Source organism: Cyrtonyx montezumae, unplaced genomic scaffold (assembly GCF_038088225.1).
Source record: "Cyrtonyx montezumae isolate F1298 unplaced genomic scaffold, pur_monq_1.0 scaffold_24, whole genome shotgun sequence".
NCBI classification, from domain to species: Eukaryota; Metazoa; Chordata; class Aves; order Galliformes; family Odontophoridae; genus Cyrtonyx; species Cyrtonyx montezumae.
In genome coordinates this window covers 3,624,878-3,633,893 of record NW_027071981.1, presented here as the reverse complement: position 1 = coordinate 3,633,893, position 9,016 = coordinate 3,624,878, and positions in this window count along the sequence as shown.

The window sequence follows — 9,016 nt, the reverse complement described above, 5'->3', positions numbered from 1 at the left end:
TGGAACTGCAGGGAGGTCATGTACTGAAGCTTGGTGAAGGTGTTTACCTTCACCTTCCGTGTACCACTCACCCTGGGGCAGAATGAAAAGGCATCTAATCCACTGAAATTTACCACTCATCCCTCAGTGTGCTCTCATCCACTGGTCCGTTTCCATCAGTGTTCAGCAAGTGTCAGGGAACGTCAGTGGTGCCATTTTTTTCTGCATGGAGGAATTCAGCTCCATCCTTTGCTTCTGCACTTCCATGTCAGATGTCACTCTTTCCGAGTGCCCCTCTGCTGCCATGTGTCACATGGCAACAAAATGTAACGGGATATCGGTGGGAAGGTTCAACCTCTACTGCCATCCCACCAATATCTGCTTCTGACGTTGTGGTCCAACATCATAACATAGGAGGCATTACTTTCAGAGCAGCTGCACTAAGGGAAACCATAGCACTCCCAAGTATTCTGTTGGATATCCTACAATCCCATACTAAGATAAAAATCTCCTAGATTTCTCAAATATTCTTGGAAAAAAAAATAGGAAGATGTTCTTGGAAAATGGAGACGTTTTATCAGAAGGGCTGGAGTAATTTTGCAGATGTCACTGCCTGCCTCCTTAATGTTATTACAGCTGTGCCACTCAAAATTTGCATTTACACAGAGCTCCATGATGCAACAATTTCACAGCACAGAACCAGCCCACCCAGGTTATGTTCCCATTGAAATTGCTTTGGCATGAAAAATCCACCTCGCCTTTTAGAAGCTATTAGTGCTCAGGTGTTCAGTCAGCTGCTCGCAATGCATTTTGTGGCGATCTTCCATAACATTTTGGATAATTACAGGTTGTGTCATTAATTAAGGAAGTAAATGAGCTCTCAGTTTATGCACCTAGCGAAGCCATAGATCTACAAAGGCAACCATATTTTAAGAAAACAGCCAACCTTTGAAAGAATGTTCTCTGGTGTTCAAGGCAGAGTTTTAGCAAGTTAATTATCTGCTGTGCCCCCCATTTGCTATCTGTTAATTCAGGATTTCCATTACATGGAGTCATAGAATCATTTGAGACAGAAGGGACCTTTAAAGGCCATCTGGTCCAACCCCCTGCACTGAACAGGGGCACGTACAGCTCCATCAGTGCTCAGAGCCCCATCCAGCCTGACCTTGGCTGTCTGCATCCTTGGCATCTGTCTCTCCTGCTGTCACATGCAGCCTGGCTGCAGCAGCAGGAAGCTTCTCTGGTTCCTGGCACTGGGGTGGCACTGACCTTCTCTATTTGCTTCACCACAGCCTTTGTGCTTCTCTGGTTGTATCTGGCTGGTGGCTCAGGCACAGTGGCATTCATTAGTTGGTACTCCAACGGTGGTCTGGTGGGAGGTATCCATGTCTATAGAAAGGAGGTTGGAATTAGATGATCTTAAAGGTCCCTTCCAACCCAAACCATTTCCTTCCATGATTCTATGAATATGAAAGAGAAGAAAAATACTGTCTCCCACACATTACCTCATCCTCCCTCCTTTCCTGAGAAATCATTTTAAACACAAAGGTGAAACCAGATAAATAATTTTATTTTACTAGTTTGCACATATATTGTTCCCAACATTAACATTTGAAGTTATATTAACAGCACTTCCCACTGTTTTATTTGTATAAATAAACCTACATACGTGTCCATAGCATAGCTAATTACTGTCCTTGACAAAGGCTTACTAAAGCAAAATCAACAATGCTCCACCACTTCCAGAAATAACTGTCCTGTAATTTAGTGCTACATTCTTTGTCTTTCAATAAACGCTTTATCAGACCTTTAGAAAGCACAGAGGCAAACGTTTTTTACTTAATTTTTTTTAGAGCTAACCGCCATCATAAGCCATACTGAGTTACTCATCAGCTTAACAGGGTTGATGAAGGGATCTTGGCTACAGCAGCATCAACTGAATCAGAGAAATAAACAAATCAGCGCCTCTCAAACAAAAACATCCTTCAGTGACTAAATTGCGTATGCCAAACTGAGGTTGAGATCATCTGTCAACTTAAATTTCATCCTCTGCGTGTTCATTGGTGTATCCTTCCTTTCCACCCTAAGACAATTTTTCAATAGTTTTTTGATTTGGAGGAAATAGTTCCCCAAAACGATCCTTTGGAAAGAGAAAGTTATACAAAGAACTTCACCCAGTGCTTGTGCCATCGTCTAGTCCAAAAGTACCAGCTCCATACCTACCATAGAGCAAAGGCTCCAAGTTGTGGCCCTGACTCAGTGCTTGCAAGGTCACAGCCTCTCCAAGAAGTCTATCAAAATCTAACCGGGAAGTCAAGCTTTTGAGAATCAGAGAATCATTAAGGTTGGAAAATACCACTAGGATCATCCAGTCCAACACCACCGTGCCCACTGAGCGCGTCCCTCAGTGCCACATCCCCACACTGCTCTGCAACACCTCCAGGGACGGTGATCTCAGCACTCCCTGTGCAGCTGTGCCACTGCACCACTGCTCTTTGGGAGAAAGAATTGTTCCTAACACCCAATGTGACCCTCCCCTGGCACAACATGAGGCCATTCCCTCAGCAAATCATTCAGGTAAGAATATTTGTATACATACGTACGGTGTGTCCTATTGTTGGCCAACTTGAGTAGCCAACACTGGGAGGAGGAAGCTGCACCAGATCCTGAGCTGGAAACAATGATCACAACCGACATTGAAAGATCTGTCCAGGTTCAGAACAGCTGAGATTTTGGCTCCCTGAATTTTGTCTGCTTTAGGGCTGATGGTTATTTCCAGAACCCACATCCTGGGGAATATACATACGGTCAACTCAGAAATTTTCCATTTGTTTGGCTGCAGTTTGTTAAACTCCATGTGCCCCAAATGAAAGGTCTTAGGCTCAATAAACAAACCGGGATTTGTTTCCTCCTTGTGAAACTTCTCACTCTCTGAAAGTTTCCAGCCTACTGCACTAAGCAGTTTTAACCACGGGTGTGCTTCTGAGCCACCTGAGCACAGAGCATGGCAGGATCCAGCGCTGGCTGGAGGAGGGCTTTGGTTTCAGCATGATGATGTACTTTCCCTAACTGCCTAGAGTGTGTAATAATAGAAATGCATGTAGTTGTTCTTGGGAAGCCAGCAAAAGGGAACAGATAGGACGCACGCAGAAATGGATTTTTTCAATTAAATGTGAAATAATGGTTCGCCATCACATCTCCTTCTGTTCTCTGCTTTAATTAGGTTAATGCACTCAGTGCTGGCTCTGCATTAGCGTGGGAGCCAGCATGGAGCAGGACAGCAGGGAACAGGACAGGACAGTGCCAGGAACAGGGTTATGCTGCTGGCTCTCTTGCAGACCAGCGCTGTGCATGAGCCCAAGTAAGACAGGGAATGCTCCCAGCCTGAAGCATTTGACAAGTAGAATAGGCAGTTTGGGTCCCTCTTTGGTGCTCCCCAGGAACTGATAATTAACGGTAGATCTGGGCACCCAGATGTACACGTTGCCTAATGCACAGCACGACCACGAAACTGAGGCCACAGAGACATCTGGCACAGACAAGGGGCCAGGTCCTCCCTCAAAACAGGATGAAACCAAGCTGGCAGAACACAGACTCGCACCCAGTTTTGAGATCCAGTGATTAATTTGGTCCTCCTTCCAACTGATGTAGATGTTACCGCAGCTTGGTTGGCTCTTTCTTTTTTAGAAAGAACCTATGCATCATGCAGTCGTGGCACTTAGGGACACATTTAATGGGCATGGTGGTGGTGAGATGGCAGCTGAACTTGCTGATCTTGGAGGTCTTTTTGAACCTTTTTGATACTCCATAACTTACAAAAGGACTCGCTGTACCTGTTGCCAGCTTGCTCTGTGGTGGGCACGTACAGGATGTACCCAGCTATTTCTTGAACGGGCAGAGTAAAAATGCATCATCTTCTTCCCTTGCCTCCCATTTTTCTCTAGTCAGCCCTTGTGTGTGATGCTCTGTCTCTTTGGAGAGATCACTCAGTGAACAGTGCTGTTCTGCAAACATCTGGGTAAAATCAAAACCTACTTGAGGACTATTCTTTCTGTGCAGTAGAAGAGGCAAATTCTATTGAATGGGATCTGCCCTTAGGCAGTGTGTTAATATACGAACAAATGATAATAATAGAGTCTGTTTGGTACAAGCAGTGCTGCTTGTGACAAGGTCTGAGTGTGCTTGGAATGTTCCTGGGATAGCCATTGTGTTGCGTGTGGCTATAGAGGGATGTGTTTCTACTTATTAAGACCAAATTTCAATATGAAGAAGTGCAAATCACAGCCAGAGGTGTGAGGATTACATACCTCTTCCAGCATTTGAGGAGTCAGGAGCTCAGGTCTCAGCTGTGCCATCCACTGCTGCCTGGAGGTACACAGGAGCCAGCAAAACCTCTGCACCTCTGGGAAGTCAGCCTCTATTCTGCAGGGCGAGGAAAAAGTTTGCTCTTTTACCCATTCCTGTAGTGAAGGATGCAGTGCAGTAGCATCAACATTGTAGTGTACATATATATATACATATATCCTTTTTTTTTTTTTTTTAATTAAAGAGAGACCTGGAGGGCCAGCATGGCACGCGACAAAGGAAGGAGTAAGAGCCTCTCAAAGGCTGATGTCACATAGTCCTGCTGCAGGAGGGGGACTATTGCATTCTATCTTAATCTTTCAGAGTTGGAGATGATTTTAGAGCTGGCACCTAGAGCTGGAGCATCCAGCCAAAAATGTTTTTGTCATTAATTAGTCACTTTAAGCGTTCCTGCTATCCACAGGATTCCCACTCCATTTTTTTAGATCTTGCCAAGATATTTGTCAGGAGGAGTATCTCCTCTCAGAATGACATTGTGATCCAAAAATGCCAGAAGAGTATTTACTGCCCTGCTGCAATTGCAGCTGAGTCCCTTCCCAGAGCTGCTGCCATCCCCAGCAATGCATGGGCAAAGGAAAGCTTAGCCCAGGCTTTGCCACCGTGCTCTGTGTACCTCTGAGCCAATTGCATCTGCTAAGGAACAAAGCTACTTTTTCTCCCACTGAAACTTTTGAGGCTCACATTCACAGTAAATTCCCAAGGGCTCATGGTGAACAGAGTCAAAGGCAGTGCGTGCAGGCTGTGCCTGGCCTGCTTGCATTCACTTGCCTTAGGGAGAGCTGGGACAGAGCTGGGACTTGTCTTTTGGAGCTGTATAGCCAAGCTGGGAATGCAGATAAACAAGTCACTGCTGCTTATCTGTGCTGGACCACAAGCTGTCACATGTAGATTCAAACACAGGTGCGTGCTGTGGTGGGGAGGTGTGTGGCCACGCACCTTTGAAGCAAAGCTGTACGCTGCTCTTGCTGGCTCATCACAGCCCTGGCTGCAAGTTGTGAGCAAACAAACCAGCCCAACAAGCCAGACAGAACCCAGGCCCACGCAGCTGTTCCATGTGAATTTTGACTGCATGTCCACAGCAGATCACACTTAAAATTGGCAGCTACATCACCTGGAGCCTCATCTACACCTGGAATTTGAACTGCTAGATCTACACTGTGATACCAGTTCTTAAAATCATAGAATGGCATAGGTTGGAAGGGATATTAAAGATCTCCTGGTTACAACCTCCTGCCTTGGGCTGGCTGTCTCCCACCAGCTCAGGCTGCCCAGGGTCCCATCCAACCTGGCTTTGGGAACCTCCAGGGTTTAGAGCCATCCCCCCTTGTCCTATCACTATCAGACATGTAAAAAAGTGCTTCCTCTCCTGCTTATAAGCTCCCTTCGATTCATGGAAGGCTGCAATGAGGTGTCCCCAGATCCTTCTCTTCTCCAGGCTGAACAAAACCAGCTCCCTCAGCCTGTCTTCATAGGAGAGGTGCTCTAGCCCTCTGAGCACCTTTGTGCCCTCTTCTGGACCCTCTCCAACAGCTCCACATCCTTCTTGGGCTGGGTGGCCAATCTGGACGCAGCACTGCATGTGGGGCCTCACAAGGACAGAGCAGACGGGGACAATCCCTTCTTTCACCCTGCTGCCACCTCTCTTTTAATGCAGCACAAGATGCAGTAGGCTTTCTGGGCTTGTTGACCTTTAGACACAGGTCTAAAGCTGGCTCCATTTCATTGTGAAACAGCTGGATCAGTGCAGTACAGTCATCGCTTCTCGGGCTGGTGAATGCCACGGCACATCACCTGGAGCAAGTCACAGTTAAGCTGCTTTGAAAAACATCTGGCAACTGGGAATATTGAAACAATGGTAAATTAATGACTTGAGCCCTCTTACAAACAGATGTTTCTCTGTGGTCTTCCAAAGGCAGCCCACTGCAGCATCCGAGGTGCAAATGTTGCACGTTCACTGGACACTAAGCTCTCCTGCAGGCTCATATTGCAAAATCACTTCCAGACGTTTTCAGCGTGAGAGGCTCTGCCAACCTCCAGCGATTTCAAAGCAATCTTGTGGACATTTGCATGTAGGGAAATTGAACAGCTAAATGGAAACAAACAAACAAACAAACAAACAACTTGTGCAGTGCTTTGCCCACCTCTGTTTGGAGGCGACTAAATCAGGTGGAAGTTTTTCCTCAGAGTTCATCCACTAAGTCGATCTCCTGCTATCTGCTGCAAGCTAATTAAAACAACAACAACCAGCAGCGAAGCAACTGATGGAAAACATGAAGAAAACAAAGCAGGCTTTAAATAAAGAAACGAAGCCAGATGTTTGTTCTGAGAAGCCATGCGGTTGCGTAAGGACCGGTGAGGAGCGGGGGGCCAACCCGTGCCTCTGCCCTGAGCTGGGAAAGCAGCTGATGAGCGGCCGTGCATTGGCACACAGCCCACCCCCACGGCATGAGCCCCTGGCTGTGCCCCGTGGGGTGAGAGCATGGCTGAGCTTGGCCTCCCGCTCCCCAAGCCCCTTCAGTGCCAGGTTTACATGAAGTCAAGAGGAATCGTGGGGCTGGAAGAAGCTGGTGGGGTCAGCAGGAGGCGAGAGCTGGGGACGGCAGTGCTTGGGGCTAGCAAGCCTGGAGAACGGGTTTCTATTCCTAGCTCTGCCGCGTCCTTGCTCTGACCCGCACCACAACTCCCTCCACGCTCACTGCACTTTCCTCTCCCACTTTCATGTGATCCTGTGACTGCTCGAGGCCAAGGCTGGCCTTTCTTGATGTGTTCAAGCTTGATCCTGGCTCAGAAGCACTATTGTCATGCAACAATTAATGATTGCCATTGCAACACACGCACCACAGCTAAGGCGATAGTCTTCCTTGCTCCTCGAGTATCACTGGCATGGGAGATACAGCTACATTTCTACAACAGCAAATGATTTAGTGATCAGAGGATGGAACCTCAGCCTGAATGCATTCCTCAGCACACCCTGTTGGCATAAAGAGGAGATGGGGCATGCTTGCCATTGGCAACCAAACACACGGTGAACTGCTCAAGGGAGCTAGCTGCGTCCCAGAAAACCCATGCAGCGTGGGTTGGGTTTTCCACCCTCTTACATGGGATTTGGGAGGGAAAAGCAGAACCCAAGTCACCTCCTCCCCTTTCTGGAGCTTCCTTGGTGGTGGTGAGTGGTCTGGTTGTTCTGGGGCCATCAGCCACAGGCACTGGTGGGACTGAGCAAGACCAGGAAAAGAGTGGAACCAACCCCAACACCAAGAGGAGTGAAGGGAGGCTTTGTGGGCTTGCTGTTATGGGGCAGAAGATGACCCCTCATCTTGAGCTCTATGCTCACCCACCACCTCTCGCTGCCTGGTGGAAATGGCTTTAAATTAAAAGAGAGGGGATTGAGGTTAAATGTTAGGAAGGAATGTTTCACTCAGAGGGCAGTGAGGCCTTGACATAGACTGCCCAGAGAGCTGTGGGTGCCTCATTCCTTCAGGTGCCCAAGGCCAGGTTGGATGGGCCCTGGGCAGCCATTCTATGATTCAATAATTAAGATACCATACGAAGCACAGTGAGAATTAGAAACATTTCAGCAGCCTTAGCAGGAGTGCTAAGGAGTTGGCCAGGCTGAGATAGAGGTGTTGGAATCTGGGACATTTATTTCATCTCAAACTGAGACGATACAGAAGATGACTATTTTTGGGTCTGCCTAAAAACCACGTTGCTGTATTCTCTGAAATAAATGATGAACGCCACAGAAATCCAAACATGTCTTTTTATAGCTAGTCATCCAGGCAGAAAAATCCAACAAGCAGCGAGCTGCCAACCCCCAGCTATTCAGAAACCACGAGTCAATCCTCCAAAATCCTGAAGCTAGCTTGAACATGGAGAGACCTTCCAAATAGGAGGCCTGACAGAGCTGAACTCAGGAGGAAGGCGAAGCAGTGTGGTCAGCTGCTGAATTCATGGCTGAAGCCACCTTGTTTCCTTCTTCCTTGGCTCATGGATAGGGCAGAGGCCAGGATAACCATGCCCATAATTACCACCAAAGCCTGCATGTCCCTCATATCTTTTCAGGGAGTGTGAGGATCTCAAGACAGCAGACAAGCTTTGGGGTTATATCTAGTTCTTGGTGAAGATTCAGCCCAAGTATGGGTATGGGTGGCTGGAGCACCTCTCTGCATTTCAGTGAAGCTATTAACCTGCTACCAAGCTGGAAAAAAATACTGGTATTTATAATCTCACTGCAATTCATTCCTGAAAAAGTTGCAACAAATGCAGAAGTAATCCAAAGTGCTCCAGCAAGCCACCAGAAACAAGATTACATTATTTGAATCCCCCTGCAGTATTTGGACCGCAATAAGCAGTGTTCCAAGTGACCTGTCGTGCACTTTCAACCTTAAATGACTCGAAATAAAAGCAGCACAAGGGACCAACCCCTTCAGTTCTTTGATTTGCACACCTGTGCAGGCCTTTCAGAGGAACAAGATGAGGTACAGGCAGCACATCCCATTGCAGGATGGCCGTGGGCTCTCTGCTCTTGCTGGCCCTAGGCACCTGGCCACCGAAAACATACATTACTTTGTTCCTGTGGATTTCAGACAACTGAAGACAGAAGGGTATTATAATCTCCTCTGAAGCTACCTGGAGGAAATGAGCACCAACAGCATCCTATCTTGAGCACGGG